Below are 22,813 nucleotides of genomic sequence, written 5' to 3'. Positions count from 1 at the left end.
TTGTACGGTCTACAAGGGTACGTAGATCACTCATCCCCTCTCGTAGATGGACATGACCATGATAGGTCTTCGTGCGCGTAGGAAAATTTTTGTTTCCCATGCGACGTTCTCCAACATATAAATCATTGTGTGTACAATCAGTGGGAGCATGAATATCTTGCAATGAAAAATTTAAAATAAACACAAATAGACCGATTGGGTCTCTTTTTCTAAGCTCGTTGCAATAAAGTATCAATTGAGGAAAATGTTTACAACAGAAAGTACTACATCATGCAATAACCAAACACCTGACATAACCTGCATGTAAGCAAACGTGGGGCCTAAAAATGCTATGCAAAGTGCATGATTCATGTGCAAACCTAAAAAAAGACCGAGGCCTAGACTTTCTTCTCATAATAAATATGTAAAGTGTGCATGGCATCAACGAGAGAAAAAGCAGAGAGAGAATCCAGTGGCTAACCACTTATGCCGGAATGGAAGAACTGCTTCTGACCAAACTCCTGCCGAACAACGTTGGCTCCACGCTGTGTCACCAAAGGCACATCACGAAATAAGAGCAGCCTGACCATGGTGGTTCCATGCTGCTTCTAGGGAAGGAGGATGCACAAGTCTAGGATAACACTCTTGTGGAAACCAACCTGAAGGAAACTTAGTCAGTTCAATTAACGTACTATTATTTTTTCACTAATACCAAGCAATCTCGGAAGCTAGCTCTTATTCTAAAATCATGTCGTTATCTTCTTCCCCATCGGAATTGGTAATATATATTTCGAATTTATTCACAAAATCCTAAGAAAGCAACCACAATATAAATAAAAAAATTAAGGGAACACATCATACAAGGAAACGCAAGCTTCCATCAATCATCAACAAGGAAGCATCATATCTTGAAGTTATGTGCTCAGCTTTATTTGGAAAAACCAAAGAACATGAAAACAACTAATAACAATAGTCAATTTCCAGTTTTCAGTTTTCCTATCAACTCGAAATGAGTAGCACGAGATTACATGGCGCCAAGGCAAAATATAAACCACAAGTTATTATTGTTCACGATTAGCTATTGATGTAAACAAGATTAACAAGTGGAGTTGTCAAACAGGAAACAAGAAAATAATTTTATCATGGCCACTATCTAACAGAAGTTACTATTGCCGTCAAATAGGAAAGCAACAAAACTAAAATGGGCCACCACAGACAGCGTGACCACAGAACAGAGCCCCGAGTCATTGGTCGGCACAACAACGAGTCACGGCTCGACCGATGGGCTAAAACAAATATTGTGAAAATACCAACTTTATTATAGTGAAAATTTAAGTTTATATATATTTATATGCACTGCCTATCATCTAGTACAATACACCTGTTTTAATCAGGAGGTCAAAATTGAACAGTCCCACTTATAGTAAAACACCCAGTCCATCTAAGTCAGCATGAATACAGTGTGCTGTTCAATGTATAAGTAACTGCGAGATTTTAAATGTCATTGGCGATTAATTAATTAACACGTACACTACACATGCCTTTGCTTAAAGGACGATAGATCATCACAATGCAGAACTGCTACCACAACTTGATGACCATCGGCACACAGAGAATACAAGAAAGCAGGGGAGAGCAACCGAAGTTCCAGAATCATGGAACCAGGACAAAAGTTCTTACTCAGCACTCGGCCTCTAGCATATTAACAAGCATTCTAGATGATAGATCAGGATGGACTTATTGTCAAAATACTTGACAGGAGATTCACTACTGACTATCAACAGGGATCCATTTCCCAAATGATCATAGGCTTCCGTTCGAACCGACGGTGAAGATGAAATGTTAATGAAATGGTACGAACACATTATATGACACCAAGCCAGCAAGCCACACAAACATACCAATGGAACTGTAGCATGTCGAGGAACGCCAGCAGCTTGGGGCGCGAGTAGTTCACCGGACTGAGCGTCAAGTCCTTCCTTGCGTCCATATGGTCGTCGTCGTTTCAGATCACGTCGAGGGGTATCTGCGCGCTCCAGTAGTTCTCCGCGACATCCTCGACCACTAAAAGGTTATGGTATCCCCACCTGCATTGCTGGAACCCTGTAAACAAGAGCAAAAACAGTAAGAGGTTTGCAGATTACAGTGACGGAATTCAAATACTCTGTTCTAGATACGTTAAAATTCAAACTCTACAAAAATTGAAGGACCATCATATTATTATATTTTCAGCATAGGCTTGTGAACATGCATCGCATAGGGACTACCTAGAGATTTCTTTTTGCAAGTGACGTATAGAATTATATTAATTGCCCGATATAAAAAAAATAGCTACCATGCTGGTATTAAACAAAGCATGAACATGCAGACATGCATGCACTCACACACAAAGTTGCTCAACGGGCGTTCAAGTTAATTGCTACTGTATCATGCATGCAATTTAATAGACTGACTGTTTATACACTGGATAAAAGCAGGCTGAGGTAGTCAATTAGTTTACCTAGCAGATCTTATTAGAAACACCATGCAAATTTACTAAAAAAAAGACCATGCAAAAAAAGGAGATCTGATGAGAGATAAGAGAGCACATTGTGTACCAAACATCAAAGTACCTGCATACTTTTACCCACATGTCGAGTGTGGATAATAGCAAAAGTTTGGTCGCTACTGCCACACGGAGGCATGAGCACAGGATAACAGATCGAATATACTTTTACCCGCATGGACCAGTGAATATAGTCTTTTCAGGATGTGGTGACGGTTGCCGGCTTGCTACATTGAATTGTTGTTAAGGAAGGGAACATGTAGCTGCTGGTTGAAATCACATTTAGATGGATGTAGCATGGAAGTTTAGGCGATGTGAAAATAGCAGAGGAAACACGCGAGGAGTAAGATGAGAATCTCTCCCGGACACGTTCGTCAATTGGCGAGGTAGATGTTATTTTTCTTGGCAGCTCATGGAATAGTTTTTGTTTCTGCCCAATCTTATGTGGGACGGGGCAGTGCATGCAAGATTTTTTGTTTCTGCACAATCTTATGTGGGACGGGGCAGTGCATGCAAGAGTTTTTTTTTTCTGTCAAAGCTTATGTGGGACAGATGGCATGGACTCTTCAGCTATTTTATCCTACGGAGATGCTAGCTAGGAACTTATGCGGATAGGGATTAGCACCATCCGCCTTCAGTGTGTCAAGGGTCTTGAGCCTGTTCTCATAATATTCCTGCAACAAGAAACAAATTGATTAGAACTTCCCTAACAGGGAAAGAACATAATTTAGCTAATAAAAACACATCAACAAGAACACGGAGGCAATATGACATACAGTAGGATCCATGTCCTCATCATCGGCCACAGCCACCTGCTAGGGCGCTCCTCCGGCGGAAGCCGCCGCCAACAACAATTAACAGATACAGGGAGATATTAGTGCTTCAGCAACAAGATACAGGGAAGGGAGATCTTTCTCAGAACCCAGCTGCAGATATGCATCAGAAAAGTGGTACAACAGAAGAAAGGGTTAGCACCGCACCTTGCTCTTCTTCTCCTCCTCCTTGAGCCGGCACTGCTCCTCCTGCTTCTTCCTGGAGGCACGCGCGGGGGGAGGGGAGGGTTAGGCAGGAAGCGTGCGCCCTTACCGCAAACTTTGATGGGGGCCTCCAGCTCGAGGACGTTGGGCTGGTTGAGGAAGACGTCTTGAGGGGAGGTGCAGAGGCGGCGGATCTCCGTGTCAGAGAGCTGCACGGGACGGATCTCCGCTCGAGGAGTTGGCGTGGGCGTGGGCAGTGTCGACGGCAGACCTGGCGGCGGCGGCCACGTCGGCCCCGAAGGCCTCTCCCGAGTGCGAGAAGTCGGCGGCCGCGGAGGACGCGGTGGAGGCCACCATGGAGGAGATGGACCCGCCGCTCTCTGGCTGCTGCGACGGCGGCGCCAAGTCGGCGGCGGGAGCGGGCGGCGCGTCAGTCATGGCACCGCTGCGGTGGGATTGCGGCTGCGCCGGCGCCGGGCGGCGTCGGTTGCCCCGATCCAATCTAGATCGGGAGGGAGAGGGGAGAGTGAATCGGGGGTGGGGGAGTGGGTAGGGTTTTGGGGCAGTGGAGATATACCCGGCCGTGATGGGGTGAGCTGGCTGGTTGGCTGGTTGGGCCGGTTGGCCTATTGGGCCTAGGCCCAGTTGGGCTGGGGGTTTATTATATTTCATTTTTAATATATTTCATTTATATTTTATTAAAAAGGATATGTTTTAATTAATTTCAGCACATTCGTGACTTCCTTCATTAAATAACATGCAATATTATGCATATGCACAAAAAAGCTTGGGAATTATTTCAACAAGTTGACAATTTCACAAAACAAAAGAGCATTTAAGAATTGCTTTTTGGTTCAGGTTTTAAAGGTGGGGTCCACACCAACTAGGGGGTGATGTTGTTATCATTAGCAACAAAAGTTTTGGAATTTTTGCCAAGTGTGCAACATTTTTCTCTTGCTGTTTGAGGATTTATTTTATCATATTTATTTCATATCCTTTTTAATGATGGAATTTCAAATGAGATATGATTTCCAAATGTGATCAAGCACTGCTTATATGTGACCAAGCTACCAAGAAAAATTATAAACTTGTAATATGGCAATTATTTTTAAAAAGCGTCCAAAATAAGAGAAGCGGGTCAAATTTGAACTGCAACTGCATTATAGTTTGCTCTTTATTTTTCCCAAAAATTATTTCTAGGTACGCAAATATATATTTAATTAGAGAAACACCAAAATATTTCCAAGATTCAACCAGTAGGTAGGAATGGTCAAAATATGTGACAAAGTTACGAGGAAAAATAATAAACTTGTAATACGAGAATTATTTTTAAAAATTCTTCTTATAAATGGGCTATCATGTGTGAAGATTCATGACTTTCAAGCCAATTGATCAATCTTATGGCCACATTCATGACATAGTTTGTTGAAATGATATAATATTATGCACAAGGGTGCATATTGGAATGACAAACAATGTTGATTAAGGAAGTTTCATTTTCCTTGTATGTAAAAATCATTTTTAATTTCTCAAGTGCCTAAAATGATTTTTTTGTGAAGGACCTACCATATAATTGTTTCAAAATTGGACCAAATCATTTTTCTAAAATGTAGTTGCTTCACAAAATGTACTTGTAGGTATTTCCCTCGGTACAATTTTGATGCTTCACCACGATACAAAGATGCATCAGCATGCACTAAGTAGGTCGCCAAGCCAGACATGCATACTTTTGGGAGACAATGTCTCATCTTGTTGATGCACGTGAATTTCACGTGCATGCTTACTAGTTTTTCTAAAATACTATGCCATATTCAATGAGCGGTCATACCCGCTGTTTTGACTGCGTTTTGAAATGACCATGAAAAATTGAAAACAAATTCAAAAAAATGGAAAACCATTTCATTGTGTCATTATATGTGACAAAGTTACTAGGAAAAATAATAAACTAGTAATACGACAATTATTTTAAATAAGTGTTCTTAGAAATGGGCTATCATGTGTGAAGATTCATGGCTTTCAAGCCAAATGATCAATCTTATGGTCACATTCATGACATAGTTTGTTGAAATGATATAATATTGTGCACAAGGGTGCATATTGGAATGGCGAACAATGTTGATTAAGGAAGTTTTCATTTTCCTTGTATGAAAAATTCATTTTTCATTTTTCAAGTGCCCAAAATGAGTTTTTTTGTGAATGACCTACCATATATTTGTAGCAAAACTGGACCAAATCATTTTTATAACATACTAGGACATATTTAATGTACAATTGACCAAATAGTTGGGTGTTAAAGGCTTTTATCGACCTCTCGTAAAAAAGACAAATTTTCGTTGAATCAGCTGAAAGCAGGTCAAATTTGAAGTGCAGCTACATTATAGTTTGCTCTATATTTTTCCTAAAAACAATTTATAGGTACACAAGTATCTATTTAATCATAGAAACATCAAAACATTTCCAAGATTCAACCACTAGGTATGAACGGTCATACCCGCTGTTTTGACCGCGTTTTGAAATGACCATAGAAAATTCAAAACAAATACGGAAAAATGGAAAACCATTGCATTGTGTCATTATATGTGACAAAGTTACCAGGAAAATTAATAAACTAGTAATACGACAATTATTTTAAATAAGTGTTCTTAGAAATGGGTTATCATGTGTGAAGATTCATGTCTTTCAAGCCAAATGATCAATCTTATGGCCACATTCATGACATAGTTTGTTGAAATGATATAATATAATGCACAAGGGTGCATATTGGAATGACAAACAATGTTGATTAAGGAAGTTTTCATTTTCCTTGTATGAAAAATTCATTTTCCATTTTTCAAGTGACCAAAATGAGTTTTTTTGTGAAGGATCTACCATATATTTGTTTCAAAATTGGATCAAATCATTTTTATAAAATACTAGTCCATATTTAATGTACAATTGACAAAATGGTTGGGTGTTAAATGATTTTATCCACCTCTCGTGAAAAAGACAAATTTATGTCGATTCAGTTGGAAGCGGGTTAAATTTGAACTGCAGCTGCATTATAGTTTGCTCTTTATTTTTCCCAAAAATCATTTATAGGTATATAAGTATCTATATAATTAGAAATACATGGTGTGGTGCCTTGACGTTGAGGTTTCGATGGTGGTCGAGGGCCCTATCTCCAGAGCGCGTGAACTTGCATGCCAGTCGCATGGTCACCGCCTAACCGTTGCATTGCCATGCGTTCTAGGTGGAATAGTCATGTCTGGTGGGTTGGACAATCCCTCGATAGGTGTGAGCAAGAATAATACAATAGAATAATCTCATGAGGAGACTGAACTAAGCACAAACATGAATTAGCAGCCAAGTGTTTGATTAGCGGTGCGGGTAATTCACATAGACAATGGGCCTAAATTTTGGCTGAGGATGATCATCTACTAAGGAGACTCTCTTGGCAACATTTATCTCAAATGGATGAAACTAGGTGGCACTTGCTTTGCAAAGTAACACATTGTGCAGAAATATGGATGTTGAAGCTAGGATCAAATTAATGAATGGATTGAGCTGAAATTTGGTGTATGATGTTAATTTGGGCATATGAAGGCACTGTATAAAAATTATACCATTTGGATATGCCAAAGTGACACTTCCTTCACAATGTGCCAATCTGGACAGAAAATGGTAATTAAAATTGGGCTCACATAGATGATTGGATTGAGCTTAAATTTGGAGGAGGATGATAATTTGGGCACACTAAGGTACTGTAAAAAATTCATAAAATTCGGATAAACAAAAATCGTACTTCCTTCACAATGCTCTCTACTGAACAGAATATTGGAAAAAATATTGAGAGAAACTGGCTCAATTAAATGAGCTAAAATTTGGTGCAGTGAGGTTATATGGTCAGTATCATCCCGTGGTAAATTTTTCATCAACTATAAAGCAATATAAAACATAGTTGCTTCACAAAATGAAAATATTACCAAAAAAAAGATTGGATGATGAGCTCACATGAATTGTTAGATGTGGCTAAAATTTTATGGAGAGCTCCGTTTTGGGCACATAGATGATGTGGAAAAAATTGAACTCATGAGGATATTCCTATCTAGTACTTCCTTCACAAAGCTGTTAGCTGAACACAAACTTTGGAAATTTGCTGAGAAAGATTTACTAGGCAAATCGTTACGAAAGTTTTCATGAGGCAATGGTTTGGATAGGAAAGAGTGCCCAAACAATATGAGGGTAATCAAAGAAATAGAAATAACACTTCCTTCACAAAGTGCTATTCTGAACAAAATAGGAAAATGAATATTTTTGAATTATTTTTGAACTATGGAAGGGAGGGTTTTCACATATTTGAGAAATATATAGTCCAATGTATTTATGAGAATTTTTCGAGAATTTTTGGAATGATAGAATAGTAGGTTGCTTCACAAACTAGGATCAGGTGGGATAGAATGGACCCAGGAGTGACATGTCAACATAGTTAGAACATGTTACGACATTTCTACAATCGTCGTAAAAGTTATGACGATCTCATCTTATGCGGTTACGACGTTTTGACTCACATCGTCGTAATGTATATGTAGATTTGATCCCCTCAAACGGTTTACGACGATCTCGGATGAAATCGTCATAGATTTATGACGAATTCATCAACGACATTTTAAAAAACATCACATATGAGCATATTTCTTGTAGTGTCCAAGATCAATGGATAGAAATGCGCAATATCATTTCTAGTATTGTGCTAACCGATGATAGTGATAGAGTGTCCCGGGGATTAACTAGTGATGGCAAGTTCACCACCAAGTCTATGTACAAGTGGTTGGATAAACCTCTTCATGGGTGCCACTATAAGTGGATCTGGAAAGCTAGATTACCCTTGAAAATTAAAATCTTCATGTGGTAGTTATCTAAAAATGCTGTGTTCATTAGGCAAGTGATGAAAAAGAAGAAGTGACTTGGGAACCCCAGCTGCTCATTTTGCCATCAAAAGGAGTCTTCACAACATCTTTTCTTCACTTGTCCTGTTGCTAGATTAGTATGGAGATCTATCATGGTCACGCAGGGGACTGATAGTTGTTCTAACTCTTATTGGCAATATTATTCCTCGTGTAATGCGTTCCTGCCAGTTGGAGGAAAGTATTACACGGTGGGACTTGTGGCTGTGTGTTGGGCCATCTGGCTAGCAAGAAATAGAGCTACATTTGAAAATAAAATGATCAAAACTCCTTTTCAAAATGTCTTTTCAATGTGTTCGTTCATTTTATATTGGGCAGGCCTCCAACAGGAGGGTGATGCAGGGGAACTTCGTGCTGACGCTGAGATGGTGAGATCGAACACCATGCAGCTGATGAAGATGTGCAAGGTGGCCAGGCAAGAGATCACAGGGGAGTGAAGCAGTGATGATCATATAGATGATGGGGTCCTGGTTTTTGGTGGCATCCTGCAGGCTGTTGGTCTTCATATCTGTATTGATTTTGTGCATTCTGGGTCTGTTTTTGTTGATAGTGTGTTATCCTGGGCAATGCTGGTTTTTGCCATGGCAGTCGTTTTGAGGGCGAACGTCTGTTCTATGGGTAAAATCTGTAGCTTGTTGGGATTAGTGTTTTCCCTTTCTTTGATAACTGTGTTGAACTACTGTATTTCCGTTCTATGTAATGGAAAGGGGTGTTATGCTCGGCTAAAAAAAAGCCAACCGGCCCCGACTCCGCCTCCGCAACCGGGCCAAGAACTCTGCATCACCCGACCTCTCCCACCGAGTTGGCTGAGGGCCATGGGTGAGCAGCCCCCGCGCCCTATTCCCCACCCTAAGCGCAGTTTAATTAATTCGTGCTCTCTACTGTTGGCCCAATATCGCTCTAGATTCGGCCCAGAAATATATATTTTCTCGTGTTGCGAATTTGTCTAATTTCCAGGAGCTTTAATAATTACACAAAATTGCATGATTTAAAATGTTAATAACTAATTAACCGTGCATCGCATGTAAAAACTTTATATATGTAAAATGTCTGGAATTTTGTGTGAATTAATAATATCTAACTTGCATGCATGTTTAAAGATGTTTGAGCTAGTGTTTCATTGTTTTGTGTGATTCCATATTAAAATGATTTAATTCATAGAAAATAACCGTGCATCGGATCTAAAAACTTTATACATGAAAACTGCTTAGGATTTTGTGTGTTTCACAATATCCAACTTTCATACATATTAAAAATGTTTAACTTGTTGTTTTCATTTAATTTGCATTAATGTAATATTAAAACGGTTCGTCTCATAACTAATTAACGGTAGGTCCGACTAAAATGATCCACATACGTAACTTGGCTAGAAAAAATGAGTAGAACAACTTGGTGACATTTATTTTCGTGTTTAACAACTCTAAAATTGTGTTATATGCAGAAAAACACATAAATCTTAATTTGCATATGGGGACTTTCAGGATTTGTTATTCGTTGTTCCGACCTCATTTAAACTTCTCTAGAATTTCATTTAGTTTCATAATATCTTGTTGCATCCCTCCTCAACATGCTTCTTTTATCGTTTGCATGGATTTTGCATTCCTCGCACATTATCTTGTGATGGCCATATCTTTTAGACCGTACATCCGTTTTATATAATCTATATATGTAAATCGACTAGAATAACATGTAGAATCACATGGTCCACTTTATTTTGCTGTTTAATAAATATAGAACAAGTTTAGTTCATATCTGGACCAATTTCGAAATTAACATATGGGGTCATTTCAAAAATGCTATATGTTGTTTCCGACCTCATTTAAATTGTCTAAATAGTGTAGTCTATTTATGCTTCACCTCTTGCCATGTTTAATAATATTTAATATTGTCATGTACCTAAGCGGGAGCGAACTAAGAAATTCAAGTGCGGAGTTTCGTCAATATGCAACTCGTTGCATATTGAGCTTCACTTAATGTGTAGGAGTTGATTGGTGTGCTTTACCATGTCATGCATAATTAAATGGACATGCATCCTATTTGATTGTGTATCATGCCATGAATATGTTGTGATATTTACTGTGTGTTGATTTTTATTTATGGATTGTTTCTTCTCGATAGAGTTCCGAATTACTTAGGAGTGTGAGGATTCGTTCGACTACGTCGGTTCGTCTACTTCACAGATTCATTCTTCTTCCAAGTGAGATCATAGCCAAGATGATCATTTCCTTAGATACCACTACTATTACTGCTATGCTAGTTGTCTTGTTTCTATCGCTATGTCTCGCTGCCTACCACCTAAATGTCAGCCTCCCAGCATTGCCATGAAAAGCCTCTAAGCCCTCCACAACCCAGCAAACCATCGTTTGGCTATGTTACCGCTTGCTCAGTGTGACAGCCCGATGCCGACGTTCCAGAAGATTCCCCTTCTATTCCATTTTCGTCGTGTGTCTATTTGGTTTTGTCGCATCATTCACATCATCTGCATTGCATCGGCATATTCGTTGCCGCCAGTTTTCAAAACTTGCATCCGTTGTTAGTTGCCGGTTCTCTTCGTGTCCGTTCTGAGCCCGACCGTACTCGCACGCGCTCGCGGCATCATTCGAAACCCTGTTTTAAACGATCCGGAACGCGATTCCGGTTAACCTAGCCCCCCTTTTCTCTATAAATACCCCCCTCGTAATTTTAGACAACCCCCTCTCTCTCTCCTCGAAAACCATGCCCCGAAACCCTAATCCGGCCTCTCTCTCCTCCCACCACCCACCAGCCACCGTGGGCCCGCCCGGGCCCGGTTCGCGCCGCCGTGAGGGAGCAGCTTCCTCCCTGCCCGAGCTCCTCCTGCCAGGAGCTACTCGCCGCCGGAGCGCCGCCCGTGGCCGCATCACCCTCGCCGGAGCCCCTCTCCGGTCGCCGCCCCGGCCGGAGTGGCTCGCCGGAGCCGGCCAGGACCACCTCCTCTCCTCCCTTCCTGTTCTCTTCTCCCTCTCTCACCTCCCGTGCTCTCTCCCCGCAGGAAAACAGGAGCGCCGGCGATCTCCTCGTTGCCGCACCGCCCGTGGCCATCTCCGGCGGAAATGGAGCCGGCCGCCCCAGATCCTCCGGGATCTACAAGCTCCGGTTCCCTCCGTGCCTTGGCCGGAGGCGCCCGCCGCCAGGAGCCGCCGCTGTCAACCGCGAGGACCTCGGTCCCGTGCGGGAGGACGACGGTCGACCTATGGCCGAGCGCAGTGCCCGCCTGGGCCCCCTCGCCTGCCTGGGCCTTCCCCCGCTGCGCCCAGCAACCGGCCTAGGCCAGCTCCTTCGGCCTCTGACCCGAAGGCCCACCTCCACGCCGGCCCAAGCAAGGTGAGCCTCGGCCTGCTCTTTCTCGCACTGTTCTTCGCCTCATGCGATTTTTATTATGTGGCGCTCATGCATATTTGCTAGTCTCGGCCCAATAAGTCTTGATTTTTAGTTTCGAGTTAGTCATATTCCAGGGATTAGACGCAGATATAAACGTAAGTATGTTTTAAACCATATGTCGGATCGCGACATATTGTATATGTATCTCATGTAGAATTTCACGTAGAATACAAATTTAAAACATGCATAAATGTTTGACGTCGTTTAGCGTGCCTAACGCCTAGTTTAGCATGAGTGCCTTACATAAAATGCCCATGTTTTTGGAACTATTTTTCCATGTATTTTAGAGCGGTTACTCGTATTTTTGCGTGTAGGGATTGCCGCTAGTTTATTTTCCCGTGTATAGGTTATTATCTCGCATTTATGTGTGGCTTTATTTTTGTTGTGCAACCCCACATATTTTATATGTTTTCGGGGTAGAAAATGGAATGAGACTTTTATGTGCAATTAGTTTTAGCATTAGAGCAAGTTAGTTCACGCGATATTTTGCCATGATGCCCTTTTTTTTAATTCGTAGGATTTATTCCGTGCTTCGTGTGACGGAGTTGTCAACTAGAGAGTTGATCTTTGATGTTTTGTCTAGCCCCTGGTATTTTTGGTTGCATTAGAAATGCATGTTTAGGTGTGGTTTGATTGTCCTCAAGTTGCTAGAAATAGTGCTGATTTGGAGGTGCTGAAATATTTCTAAGTCTGGAATCTGTTATATTTTGTTGTTGTCTTGTCTTGCTTGTATCTTGTGACGTGTAGCTCTTTTGAGGTTGGTCCACTGGAGTTAGTTGTAGCCCTTGTGTTTCTCTAGCATGCTGGGAAGTTTCATGCCATTTGGAGTCCTGTACCTTATGATTTTTCTGCTGTCAATATTGCTTCAGATCGAAAACTGCACTTTCATGAGGTGTTATTTTCTCTAAGTCTGAAATAGTGTGTGGGATGCCATTTTGTGTCTTCTTTTCCTAGTGTTCCATGATGCCATGCTAGTTGTTGTTAGTTGTTTGTAGTAGTGCTTCTTTCCCTCTTTAGTGTCATGCCTTGCTTGAGTTTATCGGAGTTGTGTAGCTCGTAGTTGTGCGGCGTAGAAAATGATATGTGGCTGATTTTGGCAGTTTGTAGTGATTTCTTGTTTTGCTCGTAGTTTTTGAACCGTAGCTCCGTTTTGATCGTGTCCTACATGAAACTTGCTTAGAATCTCATGTAGTTTCATTTTCTCTTGCTGGTTGTATGTTTTGAAGTGCTCGTGACCGTCATTGCACACATATTGCATTCATGCCATCATATCTTGCGGTGCTTGTATCTTTTGAACCCTAGCTCCGTTGGAGATGATTTATATGTGTAAATTGCTTGTCTGGATGCGTAGAATCACGTGAACCTATTTGTTTTTCTGTTTAACAACTAATTAAATGCATTAGTTCAGATCTGGACAGAATTGTAAATTAACATGTGAGGTCGTCTCGGAGGTGCTATATGTCATTTCCGACCTCATTTAAAATGCCTAGATAGGTAGATTAATTGCGCCTCACCTCTTGCCATGTTTAATCACATTTAAAATTGTCGTGTATCTACTCGAGATGGAACTAAATAATTAAACATGGAGTTTCGTCAATATGCAACTCGTTGCATATTGAACTTCACTTAATGTGTACTATTTGTTTGTGTGAATAGTCATGCCGTGTCTTGCATGTATACAGCTGCTCATGCATCATATGTGTTGTGCATCGTGTGGTGAATATCGTGCGTTGATTTTTGTTGTGCAACCCCACATATTTTATATGTTTTCGGGGTAGAAAATGGATTTTTCTATGCAATTAGTTTTAGCATTAGAGCAAGTTAGTTCGCACGATAGTTTGCTGTGATGCCCTTTTGTTTAATTCGTAGGATTTATTCCGTGCTTCGTGTGACGGAGTTGTCAACTAGAGAATTGATCTTTGATGTTTTGTCTAGCCCCTGGTATTTTTGGTTGCATTAGAAATGCATGTTTAGGTGTGGTTTGATTGCCCTCAAGTTGCTAGAAATAGTGCTGATTTGGAGGTGCTGAAATATTTCTAAGTCTGGAATCTGTTATATTTTGTTGTTGTCTTGTCTTGCTTGTATCTTGTGATGTGTAGCTCTTTTGAGGTTGGTCCACTGGAGTTAGTTGTAGCCCTTGTGTTTCTCTAGCATGCTGGGAAGTTTCATGCCATTTGGAGTCCTGTACCTTATGATTTTTCTGCTGTCAATATTGCTTCAGATCGAAAACTGCACTTTCATGAGGTGTTATTTTCTCTTAGTCTGAAATAGTGTGTGGGATGCCATTTTGTGTCTTCTTTTCCTAGTGTTCCATGATGCCATGCTAGTTGTTGTTAGTTCTCTGTAGTAGTGCTTCTTTCCCTCTTTCGTGTCATGCCTTGCTTGAGTTTATCGGAGTTGTGTAGCCCGTAGTTGTGGGGCGTAGAAAATGCTATGTGGCTGATTTTGGTAGTTTGTAGTGATTTCTTGTTTTGCTCGTATTTTTTGAACCGTACCTCCGTTTTGATCGTGTCCTACATGAAACTTGCTTAGAATCTCATGTAGTTTCATTTTCTCTTGCTGGTTGTATGTTTTGAAGTGCTCGTGACCGTCGTTGCACACATATTGCATTCATGCCATCATATCTTGCGGTGCTTGTATCTTTTGAACCCTAGCTCCGTTGGAGATGATTTATATGTGTAAATTGCTTGTCTGGATGCGTAGAATCACGTGAACCTATTTGTTTTGCTGTTTAACAACTAATTAAATGCATTAGTTCAGATCTGGACAGAATTGTAAATTAACATGTGAGGTCGTCTCGGAGGTGCTATATGTCATTTCCGACCTCATTTAAAATGCCTAGATAGGTAGATTAATTGCGCCTCACCTCTTGCCATGTTTAATCACATTTAAAATTGTCGTGTATCTACTCGAGATGGAACTAAATAATTAAACATGGAGTTTCGTCAATATGCAACTCGTTGCATATTGAACTTCACTTAATGTGTACTATTTGTTTGTGTGAATAGTCATGCCGTGTCTTGCATGTATACAGCTGCTCATGCATCATATGTGTTGTGCATCGTGTGGTGAATATCGTGCGTTGATTTGTGTTTCCGGTTTGCTTCGTCTCGATGGAGTTCCGCAAGCGTGTCAGATTGTGAGGACCCATTCGACTACGTCGGTTCGTCTGGTTCACGGAGGCATTCTTCTTCCAAGCGGGATCTCAGGCAAGATGACCATTTCCCCAGATACCATTACTATCACTGCCATGCTAGTTATTTCGATGCTATCGATTATGCCTCGTTGCCTACCACATGTTAAATATGAGCCTCGCAACAATGCCATGAAAACCATCAACCTGTTCAACCTAGCAAACCACTGATTGGCTATGTTACTACTTGCTTAACCCTGTGTTAGCATTGCTAGTTGCAGATGCAGTTGCTTCGATGTGAAAACATGGGTTCCTTGTTATATCACCATATTTAAATGCTATTTAATTTAATGCACATATATACTTGGCAAAAGGTGGAAGGCTCGGCCTTTCTAGCCTGGTGTTTTGTTCCACCTTTGCCCCCTTAGTTTCGGCTACCGGTGTTATGTTCCATAATTGAGCGCTCCTAACACGATCGGGGTTGTTATGGGGACCCCCTTGATAATTCGTTTTAGATTAAAGCTGGTCTGCCAAGGCCCAACATTGGTACTACTTTTGCCTAATCACCTAATAAAATTGCATAGGGACTTTCCGGACCCCGAGGATAATTTAATCAACCCCTGGGCTAGTGATCCTAATGAGTGTTGGCCCTACCTGAGCGATGTCCGACGCCCCTCTGGTCACCCGGAGGTTTAGCGATCCCGACGTCTAGCTCATTCGTCGTGTCCTGAGAACGAGGTACGCGACTCCTATCGGGATCGTCGACACGTCATGCGGCCTTGCTGGATTAGTTTTACCTTTGACGAGAAATCATGTGCATCGGGATTCCGGTGATGCTTTGGGTAATCTCAGAGTTGAGGTTTTCCACTAGGGAATCCGACGAGATCGCGAGCTTCGTGATTGAGGATTTCTATGCGGCTTGTGGTAATTTGTGATGGACTAGTTGGAGCACCCCTGCAGGGTTAAATCTTTTTCGGAAAGCCGTGCCCGCGGTTATGTGGCAACGTGGAAACTTTGTTTAATACTGGTTCTAGATAACTTGAAGTTAACTTAATTAAAACTTGCCAACTGTGTGCGCAACCGTGAATGTCTCTTTCGTGAGTTCCTTCTCCGGTCGAGGACACGGTGGGGTCATGTCTGACGTAGGTAGGTGTTCAGGATCATTCATTTGATCATCAGTAGTATCGTCCGTTATGCGTAGATCTTCCCCCTCTTATTTCTTTTACTTGTAAGTTTACCCACCACATATACACTTAGCCACTGCTGCAACCTCACCACTTAACCATACCTCACCCAGTAAGCTTTGCTAGTCTTGATACCTTTGGAAATGAGATTGCTGAGTCCCCTGTGGCTTACAGATTACTACAACACCAGCTGCAGGTACAGGTAAAGATTACTTGACACGAGTGTGTTGATTGTTCATTTGGAGTTGCTTCTTCTTCTTCTTCTTCTTCTTCTTCGTCGATCTAGGATGGGTTCCAGGCCGGCAGCCTAGGATAGCAAGGATGGACGTCGTTCTTATTTTCTCATTTGTTTTCGTCCGTAGTCGGACCCTGCTCATTCTCTTGATGAATACGTAATGTACTAATGTGACTTTGATGTAGCTTGTGGCGAGTGTAAGCCAACTCTGTTATATACCTCTTCTTTTCAGTACATGTACTTGTAACGATATCCATTCTTGCGACACGACGAGATGCGCTTCTATCCCCGACGAGGCCTTCGTGCCAAATTGAGGATAGGGTCGCATCTTAGGCGTGAAAAGTTGGTATCAGAGCAGTACCGACCTAGGAGCCCCCTTGATTGATCGAACTTGGCCGAGTCGAGTCTAGTGGAAAACTGCTTTGAGTCTAGTTATATATTTTAGAGTAGGATTCTTTTTTCTCCTCTTCTATGCTCTGGTGAGGAATCTTGACGTAATAGTTTTATTCTACTCCTCTTCTCACTCAAATTTTTTTTTAGGATCATGCGGATATTTTTGAGATCTATATGATGCCGATGTGACGGAGTTCTGTCTTGGTGCCTCCTATCTGCTTTGAGTTTCAGGGGAGTTGAGCTCCAGGGGATTCTTGAGCACATCGTTATCATTCAGATTTCTTAGTATCTCAGAACGAAGGATGTTCGTAATTGCTTCAATACTAGTAGTGGCGAGATAACCCCGATGTCCCCAGTACTGGTGCAGATTGTTCGGGAGTACTGCCATACTTTGTATCGTTGTGATCACGAGGGTCGGTTGTAGATGAAGGTCTGAGATTCTGGTTGCGTGTTGACGGATGTGATACAGGTGACGTGTTAGTATAGGAGTTGTGTGCTATTACTCCTTGTATCCGTGTACCAGATTGCATGACCAGATATTTTGGGAATTCTTAGGTGGGAATTCAAGTAGTTGCTTATAGGACAATCGTTCAACAAATGCATGATGTTAGGTTGGGGTTCGACATCTAGTGGATTCCTGTCCACGAAAATATCGGACGAAATCTTTCTCATGAGTTTGTTCTGGCTTGTTTCATAAGCCACATCCTTTGTTTTGTTGAATATGGTAATTCAAGTTGCTTCGATGTCAAGTGGTCATTTCAGATCTTTCCAAAAGGTGTTCTCATAATTTTTATGTGAATGCAAATTCTTTGCTCAATGAATTGTCATATCAATTCTTGTCAACCGGAGTCGTCATGATTAATTTCATTCAACCGGTGTGCTTCTCTGCAACTAAATTCAATCTTCTCCAGTTTTTGCAAGATCATTCTCTGAATTATTTCAGGAGTTGTCTCATCTAGCCCAAGTTGTCTTTGTTTTTCCCCACCCTCCCGCACTTTTTCTCAGTGAGTCAATTTTTATCCAGGAGTTTTCTTTTCATTGTGCTTCCGCTGTCTGTTCTTTTCTCTCTTACCCGGTGTTTCATTGTGAAGATTCTCAGGAGCTTCGTGTTCAACCTTATTCAGTCGTGTTATCTTTTCCGGTGAATTCAATGCAGTTATCCGTGTTCATCATATCCTTTTCATCCTTGTAATTATTTCCTAGGTTGGAAAATTTTATCAGTCTATCTTCTTGTTGTCGTTTCTCTCTATTCTATCCGGAGCGTTGAAGTTATCTCTGAATTCTTGTTCTCAATTCTTTTAATTATTTCGAGGTTCTCAACCTCATCTAGTTCTCTTCATACCGGCAAAATATCTCTCGTTCTAGCAATATTTTCTAACGGTGGTTTCTTTGAGTGGGCCCATAACCCACAGGTTCTTTCCGAGGATCTTTCTTGGATCTTTTAATCTTTTTCTGGAGATCATTAAATCTTTCAACTATGACGTAAGCATGATTTTCATCAGTCATATTCCTTCTCCAAGATCTATTTGAATAAATTCTCGTATTGGTTCAACCTTTCATTCTTCTTTATCCCGGAGTGTCTCATTAATTTTTGGTGGTGTTGTTCTCGTCATCATTCTCAACTTGCAATCCGAAGGAGTGTTTCTCTCAGTCTTGCTCTATTCTTGGGAAGATTGTCATTTCAGCTTCGTGTTATCATCTTGAATTTGTTTCCAATCATGAGAATCTGTTTCTAGCTATCCGGTGCATTTCTGAGTTGTTTTTATTTCTCGTTCCTCCGAAGGCCATCTTTTCAGAAGACTTCTTCGTTCTCAGCTTTCAACTTTCGTTCTCTAATTCTTCTCAATTGTTGTCTCTTCGTTCGTCTCTCGTTTACCCGGTGTCTTGTTTAAGTTTTATCTCAGGTGGATCATGATCTCTTCATTCTCATGTATCTCCATTCATTCATGGTTGCCTCATTATTTCAATTCTCACCGGTGTCTCCTTCAAGACTTCTTCTAGTTTGTGCTCATATCTCTCCTCAATATTTTCAAGAAGAATAAGTTGTATGCTAGATCCTTTGATTGTCATCAATTAAACTTGATGAAGGATAAACATAACATAATTCTTATTCTTGTTCATAGTAATCTGAATTCTTCTACCGGAGTGGCTCATGATATCGATTCTTTTCTCAAGTGTTTCTTATCTTTTCTTTTCCGGAGTTCCAAGTTTTGTCAAGTATCTCTTTGTGAAGCTTCATCTAAATCTTGGCAAGGCCATAATCTTATTCTGTTCTTCCTTCATGTCTTTGCATCATTCATTTGTATACGGTGGTCCTTCTTGGTGGTTCATCAAGGTTTCAATCCATTCTTAAGTGTTCTTCAAGATTCTTGTTGGAGAACCTCATGTATCCTTCCTCTTCCATTTATATGTGCAATTGTTCTTCCTTTATCCTTTGAGGTGGTATTCTAGCATTCTTGTTAGTGTAGGAGGCTCGAAGAGATTTCCTTTCAAGAATGAGATAATTAAACCGACCAATTCTTTGATCACGAGATATTTCAACCCATGGTTTCTTCATTGAGCTATTTTGGTTTGGATTTCACCTAAAGCTTTTCCTATGGATTGTTGCTATCATGGTGCTTGTCATTGGTCCAAATTCTCAAGGTATCCTCTTGGTGTAAGAATTGTTCATATCTTGTTTCTCCCAAACAATCCTTGTTTCTGTTAGTGGCTGGTTGTCACTTCATTAGTTTGAAAGGTGTCCATAAGCCCACTACTATCTTGTTCTTTTCGTTGTTGTTTTTCCAACAACTCCGTGCAATTCTTCTTGCAAGGATGCTTGCCAAGTTCATTTGCGATAATAGTTGTCATTCTCTCTTCATTCTCTTCTTCCGTATGAGCTAGTTCCTATTCTATTGTTCCGGAGGCATTGTGGTGTTGCTCTTTTGGGTCAATCTTGTTGCTCTATCAAGATCATGGTGTTCCCTTGCTCTATTTACTTGATTGTTGTGAATATTGTCTATTTCTCTCTTCTTATCGAAATTTTTTTGTCCCATTTTCCTACCGAAGTGCTGCCGAAATTTTCCGTGAATTCTTGCTTCTTTCTCTTATCATTCCTCATCTCTTTGCAACCTTCAAGGATCGTTGGTTTCACTCGTTTGTCAAAGAAGCGGCTAAGTTTTACCTCTTGCCTTCTCATCCTCTCCCCCTTTCATTCTTGGATCTCGGGGTGAGATCCTCTTGTAGTGTAGGAGAGTTGTGCCAGCCCGATGCCGACGTTCCAGAAGATTCCCCTTCTATTCCGTTTTCGTCGTGTGTCTATTTTATTTTGTCGCATCATCATCGCATCATTCGCATCACCTGCATTGCATCGGCATCTCCGTTGCCGCCAGTTTTCAAAACTTGCATCCGTTGTTAGTTGTCGGTTCTCGTCATTGTCCGTTCTGAGCCCGACCGTACTCGCACGCGCCCGCGGCTTCGTTCGAAACCCTGTTTTAAAGGTGTGCGTAAAACTTTCTCTGATCGGGTTGAGATTTGACGTGCGGTCTTATTTTAATATATCCAGGCCGCCTGTCGAATTTCGTCGCGATCGGAGACCGTCTGGTACCCGAACGGTCGACCGTAGCGGCACCGTATTCGGTCTACCGTCGGACGTTTGTCGGTGTTTGAAAATTGTTGCCGCGCCGCCCGTTTCCCCTCTCATCTCCGGATATCCCCTCTACACGGCCACGTACCGATTCCAGCGTGCGGAATCGTTCGATTCTGATCGTACGGTTGGATCCGGAACGCGATTCCGGTTAACCTAGCCCCCCTTTTCTCTATAAATACCCCCTCATAATTTTAGACAGCCCCCTCTCTCTCTCCTCGAAAACCGTGCCTCGAAACCCTAATCCGGCCTCTCTCTCCTCCCACCACCCACCAGCCACCGCGGGCCCGCCGAGCCCATTCGAGGCCCTCCCGGGCCCGGTTCGCGCCGCCGTGAGGGAGCAGCTTCCTCCCTGCCCTCCTGCCAGGAGCTACTCGCCGCCGGAGCGCCGCCCGTGGCCGCATCACCCTCGCCGGAGCCCCTCGCCGGTCGCCGCCCCGGCCGGAGTGGCTCGCCGGAGCCGGCCAGGACCGCCTCCTCTCCTCCCTTCCTCTTCTCTTCTCCTTCTCTCACCTCCCGTGCTCTCTCCCCGCAGGAAAACAGGAACGCCGGCGATCTACTCGTTGCCGCACCGCCTTGGGCCATCTCCAGCGGAAATGGAGCCGGCCGCCCCAGATCCACCCGGATCTAGAAGCTCCGGTTCCCTCCGTGCCTTGGCCGGAGGCGCCCCCTGCCAGGAGCCGCCGCTGTCAACTGCGAGGACCTCGGTCCCGTGCGGGAGGACGACGGTCGGCCTACGGCCAAGCGCAGCGCCCGCCTGGGCCTTCCCCGCTGCGGCCCAGCAACCGGCCTAGGCCAGCTCCTTCGGCCTCTGACCCAAAGGCCCACCTCCACGCCGGCCCAAGCAAGGTGAGCCTCGGCCTACTCTGTCCCACACTGTTCTTCGCCGCATGCGATTTTTATTATGTGGCGCTCATGCGTACTTGCTAGTCTCGGCCCAATAAGTCTTTATTTCTAGTTTTCAGTTAGTCATATTCCATGGATTAGACGCAGATATAAACGTCCATATGTTTCAAACCGTATGTCGGATCGCGACATATTGTATATGTATCTCGCGTAGAATTTCACGTAGAATACAAATTTAAAACATGCATAAATGTTTGACGTCGTTTAGCGTGCCTAACGCATAGTTTAGCGTGCTGTCCCAATAGGTTTCGACCCGTAATTATTTTTTCGTGCAAGTCCGGATTGCTCGCGTGCCTTAGATAAAATGCCCATGTTTTAGGAACTATTTTTCCGTGTATTTTAGAGCGGTCACTCGTATTTTTGCGTGTAGGGATTGCCGCTAGTTTATTTTCCCGTGTATAGGTTATTATCTCGCATTTATGTGTGGCTTTATTTTTGTTGTGCAACCCCACATATTTTATATGTTTTCGGGGTAGAAAATGGATTTTTCTATGCAATTAGTTTTAGCATTAGAGCAAGTTAGTTCGCACGATAGTTTGCTGTGATGCCCTTTTGTTTAATTCGTAGGATTTATTCCGTGCTTCGTGTGACGGAGTTGTCAACTAGAGAGTTGATCTTTGATATTTTTTCTAGCCCCTGGTATTTTTGGTTGCATTAGAAATGCATGTTTAGGTGTGGTTTGATTGCCCTCAAGTTGCTAGAAATAGTGCTGATTTGGAGGTGCTGAAATATTTCTAAGTCTGGAATCTGTTATATTTTGTTGCTGTCTTGTCTTGCTTGTATCTTGTGACGTGTAGCTCTTTTGAGGTTGGTCCACTGGAGTTAGTTGTAGCCCTTGTGTTTCTCTAGCATGCTGGGAAGTTTCATGCCATTTGGAGTCCTGTACCTTATGATTTTTCTGCTGTCAATATTGCTTCAGATCGAAAACTGCACTTTCATGAGGTGTTATTTTCTCTAAGTCTGAAATAGTGTGCGGGATGCCATTTTGTGTCTTCTTTTCCTAGTGTTCCATGATGCCATGCTAGTTGTTGTTAGTTGTTTGTAGTAGTGCTTCTTTCCCTCTTTAGTGTCATGCCTTGCTTGAGTTTATCGGAGTTGTGTAGCCCGTAGTTGTGCGGCGTAGAAAATGATATGTGGCTGATTTTGGCAGTTTGTAGTGATTTCTTGTTTTGCTCGTAGTTTTTGAACCGTAGCTCCGTTTTGATCGTGTCCTACATGAAACTTGCTTAGAATCTCATGTAGTTTCATTTTCTCTTGCTGGTTGTATGTTTTGAAGTGCTCGTGACCGTCATTGCACACATATTGCATTCATGCCATCATATCTTGCGGTGCTTGTATCTTTTGAACCCTAGCTCCGTTGGAGATGATTTATATGTGTAAATTGCTTGTCTGGATGCGTAGAATCACGTGAACCTATTTGTTTTTCTGTTTAACAACTAATTAAATGCATTAGTTCAGATCTGGACAGAATTGTAAATTAACATGTGAGGTCGT

The sequence above is a fragment of the Hordeum vulgare genome, chromosome 4H, assembly GCF_904849725.1.
Source record: "Hordeum vulgare subsp. vulgare chromosome 4H, MorexV3_pseudomolecules_assembly, whole genome shotgun sequence".
NCBI classification, from domain to species: Eukaryota; Viridiplantae; Streptophyta; class Magnoliopsida; order Poales; family Poaceae; genus Hordeum; species Hordeum vulgare.
Note: the sequence above shows the minus strand (reverse complement) of the source record.